The 10,874-nt window shown below is 38.1% G+C and overlaps 1 long non-coding RNA gene across 1 annotated transcript in view; it reads right to left on the bottom strand.

The window, feature by feature from the left end:
• Nucleotides 1–3,451: 3,451 nt before the first annotated feature.
• LOC108317910 overlaps nt 3,452–10,874 on the bottom strand; it is an 8,478-nt gene continuing 1,055 nt past the window's right edge. The window contains exons 2-3 of the long non-coding RNA XR_005203404.1: nt 8,135–8,529; nt 3,452–7,868 (exon numbers count right to left, since the gene is read on the bottom strand). This is a non-coding gene — a long non-coding RNA (uncharacterized LOC108317910). The remainder of the gene's footprint in view (nt 7,869–8,134; nt 8,530–10,874) is intronic.

The raw sequence follows: 10,874 nt of genomic DNA, 5'->3' as shown, positions 1-10,874 counted from the left end.
TATTTACTGCCAGTTTCCACAGCCCCCATAACCAGTGCCCCAAACCAGTGGCCACTTCAAACAAAAATGCCATTTCATTGGCTCGACTTCCAGAGTTCCTGATGTATTAGGGGTGGATAAGTTGATAAGCCTGTATTTTTAACAGGTGAGTCTAATGGTCAATTCCATCTGAGAATCAAAACTACTCATTTGGTATCTACCTTATAATGCCTTAGATTACAGATGAGTCCGTCTCATCCTAGACCATCCTTTCCTTAGCTGAATTGATATTTTTAATTTAAAAACTGTATTTTCGATTGCTGGAAAGTTATTTTCATGCTATTTTTCCATTTTTGTAAGTATGCTTTTGATTCTTGGTTCAAGTTGTTATCTCTCTCTTCTGGCAGTTCTATTTTACTGGTAGAATGTTCATCTTGGTTCATGGGTTGTTGTTATTCCTTAACCTGGCGACTGGGTCCCATCTGGGCATTTATGATTTTAACTGCCTGCTCCTGGTTCTGATTACCTGGGTTAGTTCTGAGGACACTTGAGTCGCTGAAATGGAAGGATATACAACAGTCTCAGGCCCTGTTAGTGAATCATCTGTACAAGGTACAAGGAGAAGACACTTCTCTATAAAGCCACAACATGTTTGACCAGCCTCAAGGGCAGAGAAGATCTGAGCCTATCTTTCCCCCTCCCTCCACACCCCTCTGAAACCAAGGAGACTAGCAGGTACCCCCAAGATCATCTCATCAATCTGGCATGCTGCCCTTTAGGGATTTCACAGATCTGTCTCCCAGGGTCACACTCTAGGGGCCCTGGGAGATAGCACAGTGCTCTGATTCTTGCCCCCAGGTCCATGACTACTGCTGCACAGGAATCAACTCATTGTCCGCTTTCTCCAACTAAACCTCCATAGATGGGAGGCCTTGCATGTGACCTCTAGGCTCCCCCATCACCCTGCTCTAAAAGGTACTCTGCTTAAGATAGGTAGCTGAAAGTTGATTAGAATTAGAATGGAAGACTCTTGGGGAGCTGCAGCATAGGTGCTCAGGACTCAATTTCTGCAAATTGCCTAACCCAGGCAACTAGAACCCCGGGCAGGCAGTTAAAATCATAAACACCCAAAGGGGATTCAGCAGCCAGATTACGGAATAACAACCCAGACACCAAGATGAATATTCTAATAGTAAAATAGAACTGCCGGGAGAGCGGCTTTCACAAAGAATGTCATTGTTATTGAACTTTCCATGCATGTAGTCTGCTTTCTCCAGCTAAGGGGCTTTGGATATATCCTCTATCTTAGTCCACTTAGGCTGCTGTAAGAAAATACCTTAGATGGGATAACTTATAAACAACAGAAATTTATTGCTTACAGTCCTGGAGGCTGGGAAGTCCACGATCAAGTATTGACAGATTCAGTGTCTGATGAGAGCTCACTTTCTGCTTCAAAGATGGTACTTTGTTGCTACATCTTCACATGGCAGAAGGGACAAATAAGCTTCCCCAGTCCTCTTTTATAAGGATACTATTCTTATTATATAAGAACATTTATGAAGGTGGAGTTTTCATGACCTAATCACCTCCCAAAGGCAGTGGCAATTGGAAACTAATCACGATCACCTTGGTGATTAGATTCCAACATACACATTTTGTGGGGACAGAAACATTGAGCTTGTAGCATCGCATAGCCTCACCATGCCTCACTTTCTTTAATTTGAAAACAGATAATAACCTCCGCATGAAACTGGCATTTAAATCACAGCTACGACTTGTTGTACACTCTTTCTGTGGCAGGCACCTTGCTGTGTACTTTACATGTATTAGTGCCAAATGAGATCATTTGAATAATTCACCTAGCATGTTAGCTGATACAGGTGGGTGCACCATATGTGCCCATTGCTCTCTTTTGTGGTTGCTCTTAGCTCCTGACCTATATGGGAATAGGGATCGTCTTGCACCGTTTTACTACCCCCTTCTCTCCACCGCTCTTCATACCCTACCTTGCATCAAAGCACTCAATGTATATGTTGGTTGACTACCTGAATAGATCATGTCCTTCTAAATGACAATTTCCTGTTTTTTCTATACTTGGTAAGCTTAATTAATTTTACATGCATCCAAAAGGCCTAGCTAAAAGTTTGTTTCTTTTGCAAAGCTATAGGTAATATCTCCTGTCTGATAGAATATCATCTATACATTTGGGGTTATTCACCCCCAATTCTACCTCATATTCAAGTCACTTAGGTCCATGAACTATGTTCCTTACTGGAGTACATCTCTATTCTGCTCCAAGTCAAGAAGTGCCTAGAATTCCTTCTTTTAAAACTCTGTCCCTAAAACTTAGGAGAATTTTCACAGAAAACAAGAACTGGAGGAATTCTCCCTTCATTTCTTTCAGAAAAAAACCTCATCAAAATAGGAAAAGATCATGTGAAGCAAGACAGCTTTGCTAGTTAGAGGGTGTATGTGCAGAAAGAATACTGTATAACGGAACATTCTGGTTAAAGTGTTGTATTAATCTATTGGGCATCTTGCTCTCTCTTGTACTTTTATGTGAGTTTTCTCACTAATACTCATTTGCTCATTTACTCAAATTAGCATTTTCATTTCAATTGACTCAGATTTTTTTCAACTCCTGCTTATGAGTGAGAAAATGTGGTATTTGATTTTCTGTTCTTGTGTTAGTTTGGTGAGAATGATGGTTTCCAGCTTCATCTATGTCTCTGCAAAGAACATGAACTAATCCTTTTTATGGCTGCATAGTATTCCATGATGTATATGTGCCACATTTTCTTTATCCAGTCTATCATTGATGGGCATTTGGGTTGTTTCCAAATCTTTGCTCTTGTGAACAGTGCCGCAATAAACATGTGCATGTGTCTTTATAATATAATGATTTATAATCCTTTGGGTATATGCACAATAAAGGAATTGCTGGATCAAATGGTATTTCTAGTTCTAGATCCTTGAGGAATCACCACACTGTCTTCTATAATGGTTTAATTAATTTACACTCCCACCAACAGTATAAAAGCACTCCTATTTCTCCATATTCTCTCCAGCATCCCTTGTTTCCTGATTTTTTAAAGACCGTCATTCTAACTGGCATGAGATGGTATCTAATTTTGATTTTGATTTCCATTTCTCTAATGACCAGTGACTCAGATTTAAAAAACAAATCAATATTTTTAGCACAGGCAACTCCTATTTTAAAAAGGCTCTCATTTATGGTGAATTGCATTTTGGAGTACAGCTTTTTATGAGTTGGAATCAAACTCTAATTTATTGCCAATAGTTACCTGTGTAGTAGGTGTTAGGGTTCTGTTTAGTATAATCCACATTCCTTCATTGTCTGGTGTGGGCTTTGCCATGCAGTAGGAACTTCTAGGAGAGCCAGACTTGAGTCTCTTGCCTTAAGTGATTAGAAGTCTACAGAGGGCAGAAGGCAAGAGCATAAATTTGGACAGCCCACAGACCAGAGTTTGAGTCCTGAAATACCACCCACATACCCTCTGGAACAATAATGAGCCCAATACACAACAAACTTCTAATATATATTAACTATTACTATTGGTGAGGTAATAAGATTCTTGCAAAAATTTGCTAAAATGCATGCTTCTGGAAGACAAGCTTCCAGTTTTGTTTCTTTTTGAAAATTCCACAATGTCCAGTACATTATTATTACAGGTGTTACAGCTGACCCCCTTCAGAGCGTGACGTTATCACCGGAAGGTGTTGCCCCAACAGGAAATATGCTTCACGATCACTTTGCTCTTAGGTATGGTTGTGTGATTGTTAATTCCAAGAGCAAGTGAGAAGACAATGGTTAAAAACAGATGCACCTTCTCTAATTTCTTTGCATTATCTGGGATAAATGCAGAAGGCTTCGAAGCTCTAGAAGATAATGGAAACACAGAATGAATGGATTCTGGCTGCCTGAATCCTGTAGTTGCTCATATTGCACTGCTTCCATGAACGAAAATTACACCTTTAATGTTTTAGGCCATTGTGATTTGGGGGTTTATTTACGACATCAGCTTGCATTGCCTTAACTAATACTGCTGTTCAACAAATTTGTTGAAGAAATAAATGAGCTACATAACTAAATTACCCCAAGTCCAATGCTGTTTAGTACCTGAATATGGATGTGTAATAAACCCATCGATCTTATTTCATCAATCTGTCTGTGATCTCATTACAGTCAATCAGAATTTAAAGTGAGGCAGTGAGGTGGAGTAGCTCTGAGGCAATATAGTGGCTTTTTCTATTTATATTTTTAAAAATACATCAAAACCCTTGTTGTAAAAAGAAGTAAGCAAAAGAATCTCCGAGTAAAGTGGGGGTGGGGAGGTTCCTATATGTGTTGGGGTATTTCATCTTAGGCATGAACTAACAAATGAGATAGAAAGCATTCTTATGTTTTCTGTTCAATGTACTATATATTTTGTCTTTTAAAAACAACATGTGGGATTTCAAAATATGGTGAATAATTTCCTTACTGAACTAAAAGAGAATTTAAAAAGGCTGCTAATTGCTTTTGTGTTTAGAAACGTAATGTCTTCCAGTGAGTTATTTCATGGGTGAAGTGTCTGGAATTGCTCTGAATATTGGATTATAGATATTTTTCTTTCTTTTTTCTTCTTTTTTCCCTTTTCTTTTTTTAACTAAGAGAACTTAAACATGATATTTAAAAAAAACATTTTATCTTGTGGTAGAAATGTCAGCCACATTTCAATTCACTCTCAGGCTTCTCCTAAAAGGAGTGACTTTTATGCATAACAATAGCCTTGTTTTTATAAGTGGTTGGTAATATCTGCAAATGTGTAAGGCATTCATTTTCCAGGAGCTCTTTTCTCCCTGGTAACACACCAGGAAATATCAGAGTGTTGTTATTTGAATTCTTTCTTGTGCTCTGACTCCCTGATGAATTAAAATTCAACTTCACAGTCAAATGAGTAGCCATTTAAAGCTCAGGTGTGTATTTCTTAAGGCCCTCTCAGAGGATATATAACTGCTTATGTCTTTCCAAAAGACAGCAAACTGAATTTTAATTGGATCCTGCCTCTCCCAAGAGACCATTATACTTCTACTCTAAGGCCACATATTATAAAGCTTCAGTATGAATTGGAACATGAAGCCCATGTTTCAGTTCAGTGTTTAAAGTTGAAGTTATAACAGCTGATGCTCTAGTCATTTAAGCAATGCACTCAATCAAAATTTTATTTAGTTTGAATCTCTTTAAAAAAATGAACATACATACAAGCATGCACACATACACACACATGTATATAACTTGCATGTCAAAATTATGTAAACTTTCAGATTATTAAAAACAGGTTTTTTAAAGGAACTAAGTCTCAAATGGGACTAGTTCCAAATTTTTCTTGTCTCAATCCCACCTTGACCTTGTCAGATGGATTTAAAAAAATGAAGCAGTGGAAAACTTATATACCAAAGACCTGCTGACTCAGAGCTGGATCTGGAATATCCTTTTGAGACACAGAATGAATCTTTTCATCAGATAGTATGGAAGACCATTGATGCAGGCATGAGCACTCCTGGAGCTGGCCTCCCTCTGATCTTAGAAACTGACAAGACACCACCTAAAAGGAAATCAAAAGACTTGTGGAACCTAATTCACCAACTCTAAATAACACAGCCATGTGCTTCTTTGTTCTTTATTGTTTAAGCATCCATGGAAATTTCCAGAGGTAAATTAAGACTATGAGGACCAATGTTAAAAATACTGTGAAAACATCCCAGAGCGTGGTGAAGTGTGGAATTCATACTTTAAAACTCCTAAGGGGCAGTGTTGCCTTATACCATAACAAAGTGGACCTTTGTGTATTATATGTAGTTAAGACTAGTTTTTTTTTTAAATTTTATTTTCTTCCTAAAAAATACAGGTGGTGTCTTTATTCCAGATTTGAATGTTTCAGAATTTTTTTTTTTAATTTGCAGACAGAGATGTGAATTGGGAACCAGGTCCCAGAGTAGAGAATATGTCCCTTAGATTTTCTGAGACATGGTTTTTTCAATTGTAAACTTAGGAGATTGAAGTAAGTAGTTAATATTATAACATTTTATAGTTCTAAATTACAAGAGGCTTTTAAATTTAATTTAATAAATTTAAAAATTATTTGTATAAAACTCAGTTACCAGTCAGCATATATCCCTAGATTTTAGCATTTTTCTGCCATGATGTAAAAGAATATTTGAATTATGCAATCAGTACACTCAGTACTGAAATCTTAGGCTTCCGTTTGCATATTTATTTCTACTTAATTATCTTCCACTTAATGTGGTTCTCTTTTATTAAAGGTTTTTTTTTTTTAATTGTATCAATATATTAGTTACAAGGCCCAAAACTTTGAAGTTTTCTTCAATTGCTTATGCTCATTCACCCCTAACATTAAATCAATCACACAGTTCTCTTGGGTGCACCTCTGTGAAGGGTAAAACTAGTTTTACAAAACAGAATTGTAGAATTGGAAGTGATTTCATTTTATCACAAAGGTCAAATGTTTTCAAAGTCAGAATTTCATTCAATAACAATCCTGGCAGGTGTCTCTCCAATTCTGCTTCTAGTGACTGAAAATGCTCATTTGGGAAACTTTCTCTTCCCTTATTTGAAATGAAACTCTTATTGTTGGAGAATTTATTTGATTAAGATATTTGCCCCAGTTGACCACAGATCTTCAGTATTTGAAGGTATCTCCTGTACCCCACACCGAATCTTCTATTTTTCATGTTAAATATTTACCATCTCTTCGACTGTGTCTTTTCTTGCATGGCTTACAGACTCTTTCCTATCCTAGTCATTTTCCTATAGACATTCCTTTGTGTCTTGACTTAATTTTGGTTCATTGAGATGAATAACATTTTCCATACGTGATATGAATAACCAATGCAAAATTCTTGGAAAAGGTCTTTCATTTCAGGCACAGAAGAAAGGACTTGAGCTGCCTAACATTGGCTAACAAGTTGGTTTTTATCTTTGCTAGCCACTTTGACTTAGTGCTGGTTACTTAACCGCCTCCAATTTTTTCATCTGTAAAATGGGAATAGTTATACCTTCATTGTAAGTTTGTTATTTTAGCAGATCCTAGGTACTCAGTAAATGGTAGATATTATTTCTACTATTAATTCAGGTTACTTGAGATATTTTGGAAGAAACATCATATTGAAGACAGACAAATACAATTTTCAAACTGTTTTTTAACCAACATTAAACTTGGCTTTTCCTACCCCAAAGTGATGATATTAAATTTCTTTATTCAAGTACAAAATGTGATGATTACTTAATATTGCTAGATTGTTTTGTATTGGGTTTGGCTCATATGACAGGCTTCTGAGATATTGCTGAGCTCTGAGTCTGTCATTCAGTGTATGTTACGTTTCCTTCTTAGTCTTGTGATCTTCAGGCAGGTGTACAGGCAAGGACCAAGCTCCCAAGACATATTAGCTACTTTTCCAAATTTGACATTAATTCACTAAACGACTTTCTATTGTGACCAGAGTTTGTCATATACCTTGCTGACATGATACTAAGCACATGGGATTTCCCTGACCTAATTATTTAAATAAAAAAGGCTAGGGAAGAAAATGACATTGATGTGAAAGGATTTGTTTTGTGTGAGCTCATGCTGACTCAGTTGTTGAACTAAATCCAGTCCCCTAGTGATAAGAAAACTGTATAAAGAAGGCAGGGACTGTACTTATTTGCACAAACAGATTTTGACTAAATGTGTAGTAGGTCACTTCTTTGACCTGGAGATCAGAGTGAAACAATTTCAAGGGTAAGTAAAAGGAAAAAGTCCAGCTCTTCAAAGCATGGTCTCATTCCCTCACATGTAAGGTGGCTCTATGTTCTTCCAGAGAACCTGTACAGAGCAAGGAAAAGTGTGGGTGGCTCGGTGTGAGGCTCCTCTCCTTGCCCAGACCCTCTAATCCTCTCCAAGGTTAGGGACAGGAAGGAAAAATAATAAAGTAGACATTCATTCCCTACAAAAGACTTTGTAAAAGGAAACTCTTTGAGAAACCCTTTGGCTATTTTTATGAATGAAATTTTTACAAAAGGTTTTTAGATGAATTTTCCAAATACCTTTTAGTCAGAGAGAAAGAGGGAAAAAAGACTCAATGCTAATACCTTCGCGTGAGCTCTAGTTTGCTCTTGCTCCAGCTGTTGAATGAGTTAGGGTCATATTTGGAAGGACAGCTCATTCTGCTTGGAAGCTCATGCAAGGGAGTCCGGAAGAGGAAGGGCGTGGAGATGCCAGACGGGAGGGTGAGCCAGCAGACACACGTGGGCAGGGCTGCAGCCAGCTCCTCTTATTCTTGGTGTGTCACTGCCTGAAATGGAATCCAAGGGTCTGCAGTCAGGAGTGCAGGAGTACTGTGACCTCTCCTGGAACCCGGTGGTGAACTCTCCTAGAAAGCATGTTTACCCATGGTCCCTGATCCACAACAGGAGTCTTCAATTTGAATTTCCATTAGTTGAGAGTTCTGTTAGTATAATCGAGTGCACCTTTCCATTCCTGCCATCTGTAAGTAAAGGGACAGTTAAAACATTTTTCTTGTATTAGAGTCTGTTCTAAAGTTGTAAGGTATGATGATATGTAGAACATGAAAAGTTTTACATTCTCCAGAGGAAGGTGCAATATCTAATCAATTTATTTCTCTTATCTTAACCCGGTATCTTATTTAAAGCAAATAACAAATGTCCAAAAACATCTGGCTCTAGTTTCCTGGATAAAATGCAGGAATAAATTAAATTCCCATAATACATAAATACTCTATATAAATTAGCACATGGAAAAAGGCAAAGATCCTTTCAAAGAAGTGTTTAGTACATAAAATGAAGCTAACCCCCAAGAGAACACTTATAAATGGTATCCTATGACATAGCAAGGAATTAATTTAGCTCTCTAAAGACCCTTACTACCTAGGAATGTATTAAATTAAGGGATAATTTGACTCATTTGGCAAGATGGCCCTTTTATATCATCTATACTATATACATTTTTTTAAGATGAGAGTCTCACTATGTTGCCTCTCGATCTCCTGGGCTGATCTCGAACTCCTGGGCTCAAGCGGTCCTCCTGCCTCAGCCTCCTAAATAGCTGAGAGTACAGGCGCATGTGCCAATATGCCTAGCCTTATACTATAATGTTTTTTAAATGACACCTATCAAATTGTGTGGCCAAAAGCAAGTTATCTTTCATTCTTTTATCAAGAAAATTTTTTATTTTTATTTTATTATTATTGCTTTTTTTAAGATGGAGTCTTGCTCTATTGCCAGGCTGGAGTTCAGTGGTGCAATCTCTGCTCACTGTAACCTCCGCTGCCTGGGTTCAAGCGATTCTCCTGCCTCAGCCTCCTGAGTAGCTGGGATTACAGGCATACGCCATCACAATCAGCTAATTTTTGTATTTTTAGTAGAGATGGGGTTTCACCATGTTGGCCAGGATGATTTTGATCTTCTGACCTCGTGACCCACCTGCCTCGGCCTTCCAGAGTCCTGTGATGACAGGCATGAGCCACCGTGCCCAGCCTATTTTTATTTTATTTTTAATTGACACATAATAGTTGTACATATTTATGGGGTACAATGTGATGCTTTGATACAGGCATACCATGTGTAATAATCAAACCAGGGTATTTGGCATATTCATTACCTCATACATTATCATATCCTTGTGGTGAGAACATTCAAAAGCCTCTCTTCTAGCTATTTTGAAATGGACAATGCAATGTTTTCAACCATAAGCACCCTACTATGCAACAGAGCACCAGGATTTATTCCTCTTATTTAACTGTAACTTCATACCCATTACCCAATCTCTCTCTATCCTTCCTGCTCCCCTTCCCAGTCTATCTTCCATTCTCAGGTTCCTAATCTGAAAAAATTGCATCTAGTTTCTATCTTGCATACTTGTGAGTGTCAGCGATACCATCCATATACATGCGCAGTTCCCAGTGCAGCAGATGCCCTCAGCAAATGGCAACTAGCCAGTCTTCTGTTTGAAAGACAGTCCAGAACAATGGCCTGGGATACTTGCCTTGTGGATGCTCTGCAGTTTCTAAGCAATTCTGCTGCAGAAACACTACTGGGGAAGACTCCCTCTTCAGGTGAAACTGTGTTGTAATGAATGCCTTTTGATACTTAGGTCATCATTTTCCCTTGAGTTGGTCCCACATTGAACCTGTCATGGGCTCACATCCATTAATCTTAAGAAATACTGTTTGCTGAATTTTAGAGATCATGGAAATGACCAATTCAAAGTAGTTTTCCTCCTGTTCCATCTGGGATTTATAAAGGACTTCAGCCGTTCCTAAATGTCAGACAAAAAGGTCTGACAGCGAGTGACTTTAGAGAGATCTCTGGCTCAGAAGAGGCTACCAGAGTCCAGGAGATGGTTGGAAAGATGGGCCATATGAGAATTCTGTGTTTATTTTCTCCTTAGGTGAATGCCTTTGCTGATAATGTTTCCAGGCACCACTGGGCAGTGAGTCATTTTTTGGCCCTACTCCCTTCACTTAAGAGCTATGAACTGAATTTAAAACCCAGTTATCTGAGGAAGGCTATCTCATGTTCCTCAGGGCACCCACGGCAGCAGTAGCAATGAAAGGTGGTGATAATGGAGGGAAGTAGAGAAGGAGACCCAGAAAATCACGTGTTAACTAGAGTTGTCATTAACAGAGATGGAAAAAGAAGACATTTCAAATTTTAAATTCTCCTAACTCCTGTGCCTGTCTCTTTAAGGTTATAAAAATCAGAGGATCCCACTAAGGGGATAAATGTTTTGAAGAAGTAATCCATTGATCAATTCCTCTCACTCGACATGTTTAACTAGATGGAATCAATACTTCTTGGCATAGCAATGGGT

The sequence above is a fragment of the Cebus imitator genome, unplaced genomic scaffold, assembly GCF_001604975.1.
Source record: "Cebus imitator isolate Cc_AM_T3 unplaced genomic scaffold, Cebus_imitator-1.0 Scaffold212, whole genome shotgun sequence".
In the NCBI taxonomy this organism is placed as follows: domain Eukaryota; kingdom Metazoa; phylum Chordata; class Mammalia; order Primates; family Cebidae; genus Cebus; species Cebus imitator.
Note: the sequence above shows the minus strand (reverse complement) of the source record. Positions and strands in the feature narration are given on the sequence as shown.